Consider the following 15,285-nt stretch of genomic DNA (forward strand, 5'->3'; position numbering starts at 1 on the left):
GCAGATGATCCAACGTCTCAGATTTCCCCTGTTGCAGTTTTCTCTGAGTTCTACATCCACAGTGACTTCAAAGTGATTGGCTGAGATGATCCAGCCTCACAAAATATTCCAGTCAGGACTTGATCATAATCCTAAATTTTGTCAGGGACTCCATAATGTTACCATAACTCCCAATCAGCAGGAAATAGCCTAGAAAACTACACACCCACATTCACCAAAAAATGGATTATGGATGTTTGTCTTTGTTAAGGTGGTTTGGTGATAAATTGTTATTGGGTATAGCCAATCTCCTTCTAAAGAAGAAAAGTCGTATGATATAGAAATGATGGGGAAAAGGATAGATTATTAGTATGGGAAAATGGATAGATTATTAAATGTACTTTAATCCAAAGAACAACTGTTACTCTTACATATTTTACATTGGTATAAATTTTAGCTTATTAATACAAATTTAAGGTTAATTTTGTTATACTGTATGCATATTTCTACTCTTGTTTAAGGCATTGTGTTGATACAGCTCAATTGAAAATGTAATATATAATTAAGAAATACAGATTAATATTAATAAAATACATAAAATTATAGTTTTGTAGATATACAGAGATGTATTTCAGTTGGGGAGATAATCTTCAAACACTTCAAAGACTTAACAGAATATGGCATTTAAAATGTTTAAAGAATTTAGACTTTTCTGGACAATGAGACACATCTGCTCCTGAAAGCACCAATTACTTCAAAAGGATGATGGGCATTAAGGAAACTCCTTATTTATCATGGTCTGGTCTATACTAGCCCCATGCTGCAGAAACTAACTATTCTGGACTGATGTTTTTGGGGCTGAGATTGGAACCAGCCAAACAGACCCAGGTCTGACCCCGATTTGGGGAGTGTGGATTAGAGGAGGCCTAGCTATCCAATGATGCTAAGGATAAGACGGAGATTTCTAGTCATAACAGGAAGGCTCCCAGTAAATACTGAAGGCCTCAGTTTATTGAAGCATCATCTTAAGTAACCATCTGAAAGTGAGGGCAATGGCAGAAGACATCTATTATCACGTATATAGGGCTGGTATCAAATATTTCCCTTAAACCTAGAGATACTGCCTCAGCTAGGATCTAAAGAAAGGAGGATGCTAGTCCTTCCTGAGGACAAGGCAGTCATGTGCAGAGGCAGCTCTGGGCTGGGCCTCATAGGAGGAAGCAGATGATGTCATAGCACTGGCAACACCTGTGATGTTAACAGCCAGGGAGTGGCCACGCAGGTTCTGAGTGCCTGTGAGACATTACTAGGCAGGTGGGGGTATAGCTCAGGGGTAGAGCATTTGACTGCAGATCAAGAGGTCCCTGGTTCAAATCCAGGTGCCCCCTTGCTTAAACATTTTGGTAGTTAACTTATCGCATACCTCAGTGAAACTAGGAGGTGTCTATTAGTTGGGAGTTTTCCCTAAAAATCCCAGATGCTTCCTTCTACGCTTCATAATTCAGGGTGTGTGTAGTTTACCCTCTATAGTCACTCCAGGTCCCAAATCCCACACTTCCAAGCCCTCACCTGAGCACACCAAGATCTCACTGAACTTGCTTGCATGCATGTCCCTGCGTGCTCTTCCAACTCCACTCATCACCCCCATCCTGTGTTCTGATCACAGAGGGATCACCTTTACTCTGCTTCAGTTGGCCACTAAGAGATGAGGTATATTCTGAATTCCCAGCTTCTACCTGGGAGTCTACTTGACAAGAAGGGCTGAGGCTATGATATTAGTGGCAAGCTCAGAACCAGCTTGCTCCTGTATCCTTAGTGTGTTTGCCCATGGAACAGCTCTCCAGATCTAGCAAAGGAGACTATTAGGATACCTGCATCAAAACAATCATTCACCACGATCAAGTAGGTTTCTTTCCGGGGATGCAGGGAAGGTTCAATATATGAAAATCCATCAATGTAATCCACCATATAAACAAGCTGAGAAACAAAAATCACATGATCATCTCATTAGATGCTGAAAAAACCTTTGACAAAATCCAACACCCATTCATGATAAAGGTCTTGGAGAGATCTGGGATAATAGGAACATCCTAACCACAATAAAAGCTATATACAGCAAACCAACAGCCAACATCAAACTAAACAGACAGAAACTCAATGCAATTCCTCTAAGATCAGGAACAAGACAAGGCTGTCCACTCTCTCCATACCTCTTCAATATTGTACTTGAAGTTCTAGCTGGATCAATACGACAACAAAAGGAGATCAAAGGGATACAAATTGCCTCCAGAAGTTCCTTTATTGTACAGGGTTGCTTTGGCTATCCTGGGTTTTTTGTTTGTCCATATAAAGTTGAGTATTATTCTTTCAACGTCTGTGAAGAATTGTGCTGGAACTTTGCATTGAATCTGTAGATTGCTTTTGGCATTTTACTATATTGATCCTACATATCCAAGAGCATGGGAGATCTTTCCATTTTCTGACATCCTCTTTAATTTCTTTCTTTAAAGAATCAAAGTTCTTACTATACAGGTCTTTAACTTGTTTGGTTAGTGTTACCTCAAGATAGTTTATGTAGTTAGTGGCCATTGTAAAGGGTGATGTTTCTCTGATTTATTTCTCAGCCCACTTATTGTCTGTATATAGTAGTGCTACTGATTTTTTAGTTAATTTTGTACCCTGCTACTTTGCTGACGGTGTTTATCAGCTGTAGGAGTTCCTTGGTAGAATTTTTGGGTCATTTATGTAAACTATCATATTATCTGCAAATAGCTTGACTTCTTCCTTTCCAATTTGTATCCCATTGATCTCCTTTTGTTGTCTTACTGCTCCAGCTAGAACTTCAAATACAATATTGAAGAGATATGGAGAGAGGGGCAGCCTTGTCTTGTTCCTGATTTTAGAGGAATCACATTGAGTTTCTCTCCATTTAGTTTGATGTTGGCTGTTGGTTTGCTGTATATTGCTTTTATTATGTTTAGGTATGTCCCTGTTATTCCTGATCACTCCAAGACCATTATCATGAAGGGGTGTTGGATTTTGTCAAAGGCTTTTTCAGCATCTAGTGAGATGATTATGTGGTTTTTCTTTTGCAGTTTGTTTATATGGTGGATTTCATTGACAGATTTTCATATGTTGAAGCATCTCTGCATCCCTGGGATTAAGCCTACTTAATCATGGTGTATGATTTTTTCGGATGTGTTCTTGGATTTGATTTGCCAGTATTTTATTGAGTATTTTTGCATCAATGTTCATAAGGGAGACTGGCCTGTACTTCTCTTTCTTAGTTGAGTCTCTGTGTGTCTTTGGTACCAAGGTAATGGAAGCCTTGTAAAAAATTGTGAGTTAAGCCGGGTGTTGGTGGTGTATGCCCTTAATCCCATCACTCGGGAGGTGGCAGAGGCAGATGGATCTCTGTGAGTTCAAGGCCAGCCTGGTCTACAGAGCAAGTTCCAGGACAGCCTCCAAAACAATACAGAGAAACCCTGTCTCTACAATAAAAAAAAAGAATGTGGCAATGTCCCTTCTGCTTCTATTGTGTGGAACAATTTGAGGAGTATTGGTATTAGCTCTTCTTTGAATTTCTGGTAGAGTTCTGCACTGAAACCATCTGGCCCTGGGATTTTTTTTTGGGTTGGGAGACTTTTGAAGACTGCTTCTATATCATTAGGTATTATAGTTCTATTTAAATTGCTTATCTGTTCTTAATTTAATTTTGGTAAGTGATATCTATCCAGAAAATTGTCCAATTCCATTAGATTTTCGAATTTTGTGGAGTAGAGTTTTTCAAAGTATGATCTGAAGATTCTCTGGATTACCTCAGTGTCCGTTGTTATGTCCCCATTTTCATTTCTGATTTTTTAATTAGCATGCTCTCTCTCTACCTTTTGGCTAGTTTGGATAAAGGATTATCTATCTTGTTGGTTTTCTCAAAGAACCAACTCTTTGTTTCATTGATTCTCTGTATTGTTTTCCTGGTTTCTACTTCATTTATTTCAGTCCTTAATTTGATTGTTTCCTGGCATCTACTCCTCCAGCTGAGTTTGCTTCTTTTTGTTCTATAGTTTTCAGTTGTGCTGTTAATTCCAGTTTTTTTGTACCTCTTGAGGTTTGCTATGTTGCTGAGTATGTGTTCGATTCAATTTTAGAGAAGGTTTCATGTGACACTGACGAGAAGTCCCAATTCTGAACATCTGTACCCCAAATATGATGACACCCAATTCATAAAAGAAGCATTACTAAGGCTCAAATCACACATAAATCTTCACACACTTATAGTGGGAGACTTCAACACCCAGCTCTCACCACTAAACAGGGCCACCAGACATAAACTTAACCAAGAAACAAAGGAACTAACAGAAGTTATGACCCAATTGGGATTAACAGAAAATCTATAGAACATTCCATCCAAACACAAAAGAATATACCCTCTTCTTAGCGCCACATGGGTTAATGATGTCTTAAAGAAGAGAATGCCCTGAACTAGACTTAAGACCCCTTTGCTGAAGACACAACACACTTTTGTGGTAGGACATGGAAAAAAAGAAGCTGGGACTTATCTGAGTATTTCGTCTCTGGTGGCTGGTTTTCATAGTTTTGGAAGATGCTGCCCAAGCTTCTGGTGTAGAGCAGACATCAACAGTATACCTGCAATGAACCCTGCGTGCTGCAACACTGACATGCCAGACAAGATATGCCCATTTAGTGTGAAGTATATGGCTGTATCCAACTGCTTTTGGAGTGGTTGTGAGACATGATCCACAGGAAGGAAGGAATTCTGCAGACCTCGTTCTGCATACCTGGTCAAAAATCCAGAGCTTTGGAGGTCACAGGTCCTAGAGAGGAATCTACTACTGTTGTTTTGCCAAATAACATGTTGTCAAACTGTCCTTTAAATATGTTTATTCTACTATCCTAATGCTGCCCTTAACCTTGGCCAGAGAAGCTTCTCTCTGCAGTGATCAGAAGTTCATGCAGAGACTCATAACTGGTCCAAGTACTGAGTGCATGTGACTATTCAGTACTCAGCACTAAGAGTACTGAGTGTATGTGGCTACCGAGTGCTCAGACTTAAATTGGACATCTGTATCCACTCCTGACCTGAACCAGCAGGTCGTTCTTCAGTGACAGGTTCCTAGGTGGGAGGACCAGGGGAATAAAAGATAAAGAAGATAGAAAAGCTGGGGTCAGGAGGTCTTGTGCAAGCTATGCTTTATCCCAAGCAAGCTTACTAAGAAGCACAGCATCTTTTTAAAAATACATTCTATTTATATTATAAACAATCTTATTTTACATATCAATCCAAGTTCCCTCTCCCTCCTGTCCTCCCATGTCCCCACTGAATGCCCCCCTCATCCCATTCCCCATCTACTCCCCAGGGAGGGTGCGGCCTTCCATGAGGGATCATCAAAGTCTTGTCAAGTCATTTGGGGCAGGGCCTAGGTTCTCTCCTGTGTATCTATGCTAAGGGAGTATCCCTCCATGGGAAATGGGCTCCCGAAGTCCATGTGTGCACTAGAGATAAATACTCGTGCCAGGGCCCAGAGGCCCCATAGACTGCCCAGGCCTCCTAGCTGACACCCACGTTCAGGGGGCCTGGTTTGGTCCTATGCTGGTTCCCCAGCTGTCAGACTGGGGTCCATGAACTCCTACTTGTTCAGGTCAGCTGTTTCTGCGTGTTCCTCCAGCATGGTCTTGACCCCTTTGTTCATCACTCCTCCCTCTCTACAACTGGATTCCAGGAGTTCAGTTCAGTGTTTAGCTGGAAGCACAGCATCTTATGTACTGTTTTCGGGGAAAAATTGGGCCAAGGTCAGCAGAAAGCTAAATCAAACAACGTTGGCAAGGAGAACACAGGATACCTCAGACACAGGATAACCACAGCTTTAAAGAGGGAAATCCAGGTTAACTCCTTCAAGGTTCTGGTTCCATCCCCAAAATAGACCTCACCAAGTCTGCCTCGAGGCAAGGACACAGAGCTAGTGTCCTCTTTGTCTTTTTGTAGGGCCTCTGACCAAGTCTTGAGTACATCTGGCTCCCAACAAATTCCTCTCCAAGGCTCAGGAAACACATCAGAAGATGAACAGAGAAAAAAAATGTAAGAACTGGAGAATGGGGAGGAGTGCTGGGATTCCATCTACTACACAAGACATGGCCACTACACCGCAGCTATGGTACCTGTACAAGACCAAGTCAGAATGTCAGTCAACAGGCAGCAGTAACAGACTTTGGCAGGTCATCAGCAAGAAATGGGAGAACATGGAAGCAGGGGAAGAATGTGTTGGGAGCTCCCATAGGAAGTGGCAGGGGAGGTGGGGTGCATATGATCAGGACACATTGCTTATATGTATGACATTATCAAAGAATAATTAAAAGACAATCTTTTTTAAAGATGAGAGTGTAAGCAACATGTAGTAAGATTCCACCTGACAGACAGTTGAGGGGAAAAAGAATACTGTGTGAAGAATGTTTTAGAGTGCAAAGATGTGTGTGTGTGTGTGTGTGTGTGTGTGTGTGTGTGGTGTGTGTAGGAAGTATGATGCCCCTAAGGTTCAGAGGTTAATGATTACATGGTCAGGTGCCTTTCTAAGACATGGATTGGAGTTAAAGCTGTATTTCAGGAGCCTCAGGCAGCCCTGCAAGCTGCACAGGAACATCAAAGTGGGTCATTCATTTGAGGACATTTCTTAGGACACATTACAGAGAGTGGTTTGGAATTTTCAAAAAAAAACCCAGGATATGATACTGGAATTAATTTTAAATCAAAAGAAATAAAAATAATAGATAACTATTGAAGACATTAAAATTGTAGTAGAACTATTTATCATTAAAAGGTTACAATTATTAAAACAAACAAAAACTCCACAAGGCACAGATTGTGTCATGTATACCAAAACGTTCAGAAAGAACTTAAATAAACAATTCCAGAAAAAAATTTAAAAGGGGGTGCTTAGCCCAACTCATTTTGTAAGTCTAATTAGAGATGCTGTAAAAATTATCAAAGATTATAAGAAAAACAAAACAGTAGGCCAATCTCACTTATTAGTCTTTTTCCTAAACCATAAATAAAAGTTTTAATAAATCAAATTCAGCATTGTTTTTTTAAAAAAGAGAGAGTAACAGGTAATAACCAAGCCACCTTTGAGGAGTGCTTTGAGGAGTTCTCTACCAGTATTTCCTAGATTTTTCTGCAAAGCAAAACTACTTGCTTTTTTTCTTTTTTTTTTTCCTTTTTTTTTAAGATAGAATTTCTCTGTGTAACAGCCCAGGCTGTCCCAGAACTCAGTGGATCAGGCTGTCCTGGAACTCACAGAGATCCACCTGCCTCTGCCTACCAAGTGCTGGGACTAAAGGTATGCACCACCACTGCCTAGCAACTTGCCTTCAAATTCTAGTGTCAAGAATTTGTAGAGAAATCCAAACTAATAGGCCAGATTAACAAGAAAATGTGATTATAAAATAGATAAAGAAAGGCATCCAATCCGATATAACATACACCATGATTTACTTATTCTAAAATATAATAAGTAAGGGAATATAAACTTATGCAAGGATAGGCTAAGGATCTAGCAGAGAAAAGCCATGGCTAGGCAGACACCTCCATGTATAGACACTTTCTCTAGATGGAATAGGGCTTTGTCGACCACTAACTTAAGGTCACATGTGTTAGTCTGGTAATATTTCCTGACTCTAGACCTTTGTGACTGTTGGTCCATTAATGGTTTGGGGTTTCCAAAGTCTGCTTTCAACTATTTATTGGAGGGTTTTATTCCTCATCCTTCTCTGTCTTTATTAACCGAGTGAGAAGTGATCATCTTTTGTCCTAGCCCATAATTCTACAGCAAGTTCCCTGAACCTAAAATTAGTCCAGGAAAGTCAGGTCTGAGTTTGTCATCACATTTGACAGGATGAAAACCCCGACCCTGTGGAGTCTCTGTTTGTAAGTCACACCTTGATGGATTCAAAGCTGGACTGCGCGGTTCCTCTCCAGGACTGTCTAATCCTGGGGATTGAAGGCTGGGAGAACATAGGCTGCAGGGTTTCTAAGGAAAGAAGCCTGTGACCTTTTATTCAGTAGACTGATGTGTTTCCTCTGACTTCAGCCTAAAAGTTCCAAAGTGATGATGCATAGGGTGCAAGTGATGTGGCTGTAATCCTGGAAGTGAAGTATATTACTTAAGCCATTCATTAATAACTAGGGGGTATAGCTCAGGGGTAGAGCATTTGACTGCAGATCAAGAGGTCCCTGGTTCAAATCCGGGTGCCCCCTACTTATGCCTAGTTTTTTACATTTTTAAATATAGATACCTGAATTTTAATTTCTTCTTCTTTACGATATAACAGAGTTGAGTTAGAAATTGTCTTCTTGAAAACAGCAAATATTAAGGCTTTATTATTGTGGTTTTCCATCCAAAATAAATTATGATTAATCAAAGTGTCTATAAAAATTCCATTTCCCAGGCCTCACCTCAAATAATTAGAACACCCTGGGTGGAGCTAAGGTACTATAAATGCTTCCCAGTTGTTTCTAGAAGCAGCTAAGATGAGACACAGCCTTACAGAGCTTCCTGGAGCCTCCTCAGCTCTGGCTACCTCAGCTCAGGTCTGTCTGCAACTCTGTGCTCTGGACCTTCACTCATATCTACAAGCATCTGTGTGTGACACGTTGATGTGTAAAATGCCTGTAACTGGACCACGCCAGCACCTTTAAGGGACAGATAATTCCTTTTCAGCACCTCTTAGCTTCTTCCATTTTTTTCTGTTCTCTATCCAAGAATTCTCCCCAGGAAGGGATAAGATTGGTCTTCTGATCCCTGCCACTAAGGTCTGTGACTCAGAAAGATAGCTCTAAGTCCAGGGGTGGAGTGTTGCAGTGGGAGAACTAGCAAGGCAGTAAGGGGTAAGTCAAGTTATGTGTTGTGTTTAGTGCCATATGTTATTCAAGCTTTGGAAGAAAAATTCTGCAGACAAAAATGAAAAATAATATAGACTATCTCAAAACTGAAAACATGGTTACTTTTTATGTTTTAGTGAACAAGTGGCTTTTTGATAGAAACTCTCAGAACCCATTGCAGTTATAGATAGTAGATAGAGCATACATTAGAAGTTCAACTTGTGGCTTTTACCATCCTGTCTTTTATGGTCTCTAAAAATAATTGCCTAGAACACATTTCATCATTCATTGTATTTATACAAAAAACAGGCATTTGTGTTTTGTATGGTCAAATATGGATTCTTGCAATAAAGCCATTTGGGATACAAGAATGTTTTGGTTTCTATATTGAACGGCAAAGAAATTACCACGTATGGGAGAGCCTGGTCATATCTAGTCCCCTTGGAGACTTTGTCTACAGCAAGCAGATAGTTGGTTTATTGAGGGGATTCAGGTTTTCACTATAGATTGGAAAGTAGCCTTCAGACAATGGAGACTCTGACCCTTAATAAAAACAGGTCACTCCTTTACCTGTAGGGGAGTATAGTCTTCTGCTAACATCCATGCCAACATCCAGTGACCCTGAGTATCAGGTAGCATGGGCTGGAACTTACGGCAACATGCACTGCAGAATGGTATGGCTAGTTGAACACCTGTGATGCCCCAACTAGTAACTTCAGTCACACCAGAGGGGGTATAGGATGCTGTGAGGACATATAATGACCAAGTGTGCAGGAGAGCTGACTGTGGAGAAGACCTGGAAACTGTGGGCATGGCTAAAAAGTGACCTGTGTGGAGTCACATTATCGCTTGGGGTGGTGACTCGCTATGAGAACTCAGCTCTCTGCTCTAGAGCTCGGGACTGAAGTTTTCTCCTGATGCTGGAACGATGCTGGTTAGCCTTCTTCCTGCTTATTGAGCATCACTTGTTCCTGGACTGAGGATCACAAGTTCCTGACTCCGGTTTTTATGTTCTCTAGCTGCACCTATTCTTGCCGGTGGAGCACTAGGAAAATTTCCTTTTCATCCTGCCCCAGGGACACCTTTCAGAGAGGTCACTTAAGCATAAATGCAGATTCTGGTTATGATTTGGTTACTAATCAGGTGTGTCACATTTTGAAGTGAATTTAATGACTGATTTTTTTCATGCCTACAATATGGAAGGTCACAGATCAAATAAATATCTTTAATCTGGCTATTGTGGGGAGCCGCCCCCACATTCTCCGTTACAAGATGGCGCCGACATCCGTTGTCGGTTGGAGTAAACAACCTTGGTGTGCACGTGCCTGCTACTTTTCCATCCCTTACTCTCTGCCTCTCCCGAGGCGTCATATGGGCTGACGAGCAGGAGCCAGTCAGGAGATGACACATCCGAGGCGGGGACTGCTGAGCTATATAAGGGTTGGGCTTTTTGCTCCCTGGGTCTCTGCTCTGTAACCTTATGCTCTCCCTCTCAAGACGCATTAAAGCTGTTCTGCAGAAGGATCCTAAGTGTGCCGCGTCGTTCTTGCTGGCGAGACGGTAGCGTGGGACAGGCTATGAGTGAGAATTATCTTTAAGATTGACAGACACATGTTACCCCAAACTCTCCTTCCCAAAGAGTCTTCATTAATTTTCAAGATGAGTACCAAGAACTTTTGCCCAGACCTGCCCCGTCTTTTACCTCCAAAGGATCTGTTGAACAGCCAGCTTTCTGGGTTGAGCTCTTGTATGTGAGTCTAAATGACATTTATCTGTAGAATGCCATGATTAATTTTTATCATTTTATATGCTTGGCTGTTTTACTTGCATAAATATCTATGTGCCTAGTGTCTGCCAAGGTCAGAAAAGGGAATCAACTCCCCTTGGACTGGAGTTAGAGATGGTTGTAAACTTCTGGGTGCTGGGAATTGAACCTGGGTCCTCCACAATAGTAACAAGTACTCTCTTCACCACTGAGACAACTCTCCAGCCCAGGGATTCCAAGATGTTTAATGTGCCTGCCTCACCTGGGAACTAGGGCAGGAGGGCCCTGGTCATGAGGATGTGACAGTCAGGCGTGCAGAGGTAGGTAAGAGCTGGGCGTCACAAGAGGAAGCAGATTACGGCAGAGCACTGACAAGTGTACATGTCAAATGTCAACAGTCTGGGAGTGGCCATGCACGCTTAGAATATTTATTATACATATATGAAAGAGGTAAGGGCATAGCTCTGTGGTAGAGCATTTGCTTCGACCTGCAGAGCAAGAGGTTCCCCGGTTCAAATCCAGGTTGCCCCCTTGCCTTTTCTTCAATGAACACACGTTGTTTCTAGTCCACATGAATTCAGCATGGGAGTTTGATGAGAGAAGACAACAGTGGTAGATATGGTACATGGATGTGGATGTGTGTGTTCATCAAGGCTGTACAGAGAGAATAAGACAGGAGGGTGAAGGGAGACAACGACAGGGATGTCAGACCAAATTCATCTGGCACCCCAGTCTATAGGAGATGACGTTTCCTCTTCCTCAGAGACGTGAGTGGTGTTTTTTCCCTCTTAAGACTTCAACAACTGCGGAGACTACTAATACAACTCATGGAGGGAAATGGGCTTTTCTCAAAGTCTGCAGGTTAAAATATGGTCACATCCCCCCAAAAATGCATGCACATCAAACATACGTATTTGGACAGACTTCTGGTCTTGACAGCCCCATCAATTTGATTGTGGCATTATCCAGCATAAGAGACAATGCCTTGTCCAACGGCATGACCTCACCATGAGTGCCAAGGAAGTTGCATAGATGGTGGGTGGCTTTGAATCATCCTGGAGGGGACAAAGCTCATGCCACAACAGCAGCCAATGACTATGGCTAGTGTCCATGGTGCAGCTCCAGTAACTCTCTAACCAAGCTGCTGAATTCATGGATCTGTGACACCAGCCCCCACCCCCATTTGTGCCATGAACTACTCACACTCCTGCCAACGATCCTGTTTCCATTAGCCCGATAAGCCTGAATTATTGACACAGCTGGAAAAGAGAGCAACGTCTGATCCTGCAGCAGCCGGGCTCCTGTAGTCAGGGGCATCTGCACTTCCTTGGCGTCTTCACGCACCAGTGTCTGACATGGTGCACACGTGGATGTATTAAAGGACGTCTTTCGAGAATCGGTCCTGTTCTTCCACCATGTGTGTCCTGGGGATCAAACTCGGGTACTCAACCTTGACAATGGCTGTCTTTACCACTGAGCCATCTCAGCAGCTCGAGTGTTTTTGTTTATTTTGAATAACACCGTCTGGGGTGGTTAATACTGACTGTCAACTAGATAGGATCTAGGATCACCTAGGAGACAAGCCTTTTGGCATGCCCATGGAACGAATCATTACTAGCCTAGCTCTGGAGTGCCTGTGAGGGACTGCTGTCTAAGGTTTAGTTGGGGTGGTGATTGTAGGTGGCACCATTGCCACCTACGGTTTGGGGTCCTGGAGAAGGCAGCCTGAGCACCAGCATGTGTCAGGTTCCATTTTCCAACTGCAGATATAGCGTGGCCAACTGTGGCGTGATGGAGTGTTTCCTTACAAACTACAACCTGAAATAAGCCCCTCCTTCCTTCCTTGAGTTGGGTTTTTCATACGTTTGGCCAAAGCAATAAGAAAAGTAACCAACACACTGCGATTTTAAAAGTTAAAACGGTGGTGACCAGGGTGGCGACTGCCTGTAATCCCGGAACTCAGGAGGCTGAGAAAAGAGGAGGGCCAAGGGTTCAAGAACAACTTGCGCTACATTCTGAGGTCCTGTTTCAAAAGTCCAGAACAAACCAAGTTAAAAACGAAGACAAAGAACAAAAACCAGAATGAGCTCACACTACACACAGCGGCAGTGTCCTTTTCCTGTGGAATGGTCTCACTGAAACATCTTTCCTTGATAGCTCCCTAGACCCATTTGATTTTTATGACCATGTTGCACTCCGTCCTAAGAGTCTGCCATCGTGTTTTCAACCAGTGGTCTCTGATTGGACATGCCGATAGCTTCTTTGCCGATTAAAATCAGGACACAGTCTTTCCCAACGAACTAAAACAAAACAACAACAATAAAAACCACAGCCTCACCAAGTAGTCTAGGCTAACCTCAAACTCAGAATCCTGCCTCAGCATTTGGAGTGTTGTGATCTCTACCATACCTGGCTAACTTTTTTTTAAACAAGAGCAATATGCTTGATATGAACAGATAAAATATAAACAACAGTACATTGTTAAAAAGCCAGAAATATCCATTATTCCACTCACATGAATTCTGTATTTTGCCTGTGCACTTGACAAATTATCAAGACCCTTGGTTTGTTTATTAGATAAACACCAAGCCAAAAGCTCTGAAATTCTGTTCCTTGCAAGGGAAGACATAGTCACTTACTGACAGTCCAGTACCCAACCCAGAGCAGCTGATACAGCAAGTACTCTATTGTTGTTATCGTTGAAGATGACTTTCTGACTGGTTTAAGGGTGCCCTCAATTGTAAAACCCAACAAGTCAGGAGGATGAAGTCAGTAGTCATGTGTGAGAAGTAGCAAAGAGGACTTTCTCATAAGAGGGAGGAGGAAGTCAGAGAGGATCTGCAGCACCACCCAAGTTATAGGTCTGCCTTGTTTATGGTATTTCATTCAGGTAAAGGCTATTAATTATAACATCTTCAAGGCCAGGGGGTATAGCTCAGGGGTAGAGCATTTGACTGCAGATCAAGAGGTCCCTGGTTCAAATCCAGGTGCCCCCTACAGGTTTTTTCTTTTCCTCCCTGATTCTGTGCTATCCTCACTAGAATTGTCTTCCGTCATTCTTTTTATTTTTATCAACATATGTTTTTTACCGATTCTTTGGGAATTTCATATCATGTACCCCGATTACACTCACTTCCCAGTTCTCCCATATCCACATCTACCCTTGTGACTCCCCCACAACATTTTTTAAATAGAAAAAGTAAAAATAAATATAAACAAGTCCAGTTTGTGTTATCTATATACTCACTGGAGTCAAACTCTCAGTGGCCTGTCCCCTAAAAAGAACTGAGTTCTTCCCCTTCCTGCACCCCAGCCAGAAACCATCAGTTGTGGGGAGATACACTTCAGCATCCTTATCACACTTTTTAAGAGTTCTATTCGAAGGCATCTGCTTAGGCTGCTACTTTGGGGGGTGTTGGGATGGTAGGGGTTGTTACAGAAGCCGTCCACGTCCCTCCTTTTCAACTACGCATCTGCAGTCATCGACTTCACTGCAAAAGAAGCTTCCTTGCTCTTACAAGCAGCAGGCACACCGATCAGGGTCTTCCACGTGGTTTCTGGTGACAGCACAGACCATGAACACAGCTCCCCTAGCTGTAGTTGAGCCATGGGCCTAACCAAAGCTTTGGAAGGCAGCCTGGATCATGAACATCAACACGGCTTCAGGCTGCAACACAGATCGTGGACATCTGCATGGTCTTTGGTAGTAAAACAGGCCATGGACATCAACACAAACCACAGCTGAAGTAGGATCATGGACCCAGACAAGGCCCTCAGTGGCAGCACGGACCAAGAAACCACCATGGCCTCAGGTGGCAGCGCAGGACACTCACATTGACATGTTGCAGCAGAGTCATTCTTAACCCCTCTTTGTCAGCCTGATCTTTGTCCCTCCGTCACACTGGTGGCAGTCCTCACCACTCTGAGTCCACACTTTGAGTTTTGTGACACTTTCTCCCTCTCTTGGTAGCCAGAAACTTCTAGATCCTGTGCACTAAGCTTCTGAGTTGAATCACTCATTCAAGCAGGCCATAGAAGGCCAGTGGTTGAGCAGGGAGAATTACACTATGACGACAGAGTATAAAGTTGTAAAGAAAACTCTTTGTAAATAATTCTGTAGGGGTGCGAGACCCAGGCAAGGCCAAATGAGAAGGGCAAGCATCCAGGCGAAGCTCCAGCCTCCCAGGGAAGCTTGTTTTCAGTCACTGCTTTGGGCTAGTGTGCAGAGCTCTGGGTTTCACCACAGGGTGGTGTCTTCACACGTGTCTGTCAGTACACTTTGTCCTCCTTTTATTCCCTCACCCACCTCCATCCCCTTCCTGCTGAGATCCCTTTCATTCCCAAATTACTCCCTCCTCCTTCTTTCTTATGATGTGTCCCATTACTCCTTTTACCCCTTCCCTTAAGATCTTTTATTCCCCCTCACAGGTCACTCTTCCAGTTTTATGATCTACACACACACACCTGTGACGAGAAGCGTGACGACAGTTCTCTGAATCCGCAACCTTGCGTAAAGCACGCTGAAACCTTGCACGGGAAATGCTTCTGGGAGGATGACTGTCCGGGGTCTACCTGTTCAACTGTGGGCAAGCACCACCTCATTACCAACCCTTGTTTCAAACAGCGTCTGTAACCCCATTTCCTCCTG

At 42.8% G+C, this 15,285-nt stretch overlaps 3 non-coding genes across 3 annotated transcripts; all 3 read left to right on the forward strand.

Annotated features, from left to right (window-relative positions):
* Positions 1-1,295: 1,295 nt before the first annotated feature.
* On the forward strand, positions 1,296-1,367 carry Trnac-gca. Its single transcript has one exon. It is a non-coding gene; the product is annotated as a tRNA-Cys (tRNA).
* Positions 1,368-8,176: 6,809 nt separating this feature from the next.
* Positions 8,177-8,248, forward strand: Trnac-gca. The gene has a single exon. It is a non-coding gene; the product is annotated as a tRNA-Cys (tRNA).
* A 5,313-nt stretch (positions 8,249-13,561) lies between these two features.
* Positions 13,562-13,633, forward strand: Trnac-gca. The gene has a single exon. It is a non-coding gene; the product is annotated as a tRNA-Cys (tRNA).
* The last annotated feature ends 1,652 nt before the right edge of the window (positions 13,634-15,285 follow it).

This window comes from Mesocricetus auratus, unplaced genomic scaffold, assembly GCF_017639785.1.
Source record: "Mesocricetus auratus isolate SY011 unplaced genomic scaffold, BCM_Maur_2.0 contig_10951_pilon_obj, whole genome shotgun sequence".
Taxonomy (NCBI): Eukaryota; Metazoa; Chordata; class Mammalia; order Rodentia; family Cricetidae; genus Mesocricetus; species Mesocricetus auratus.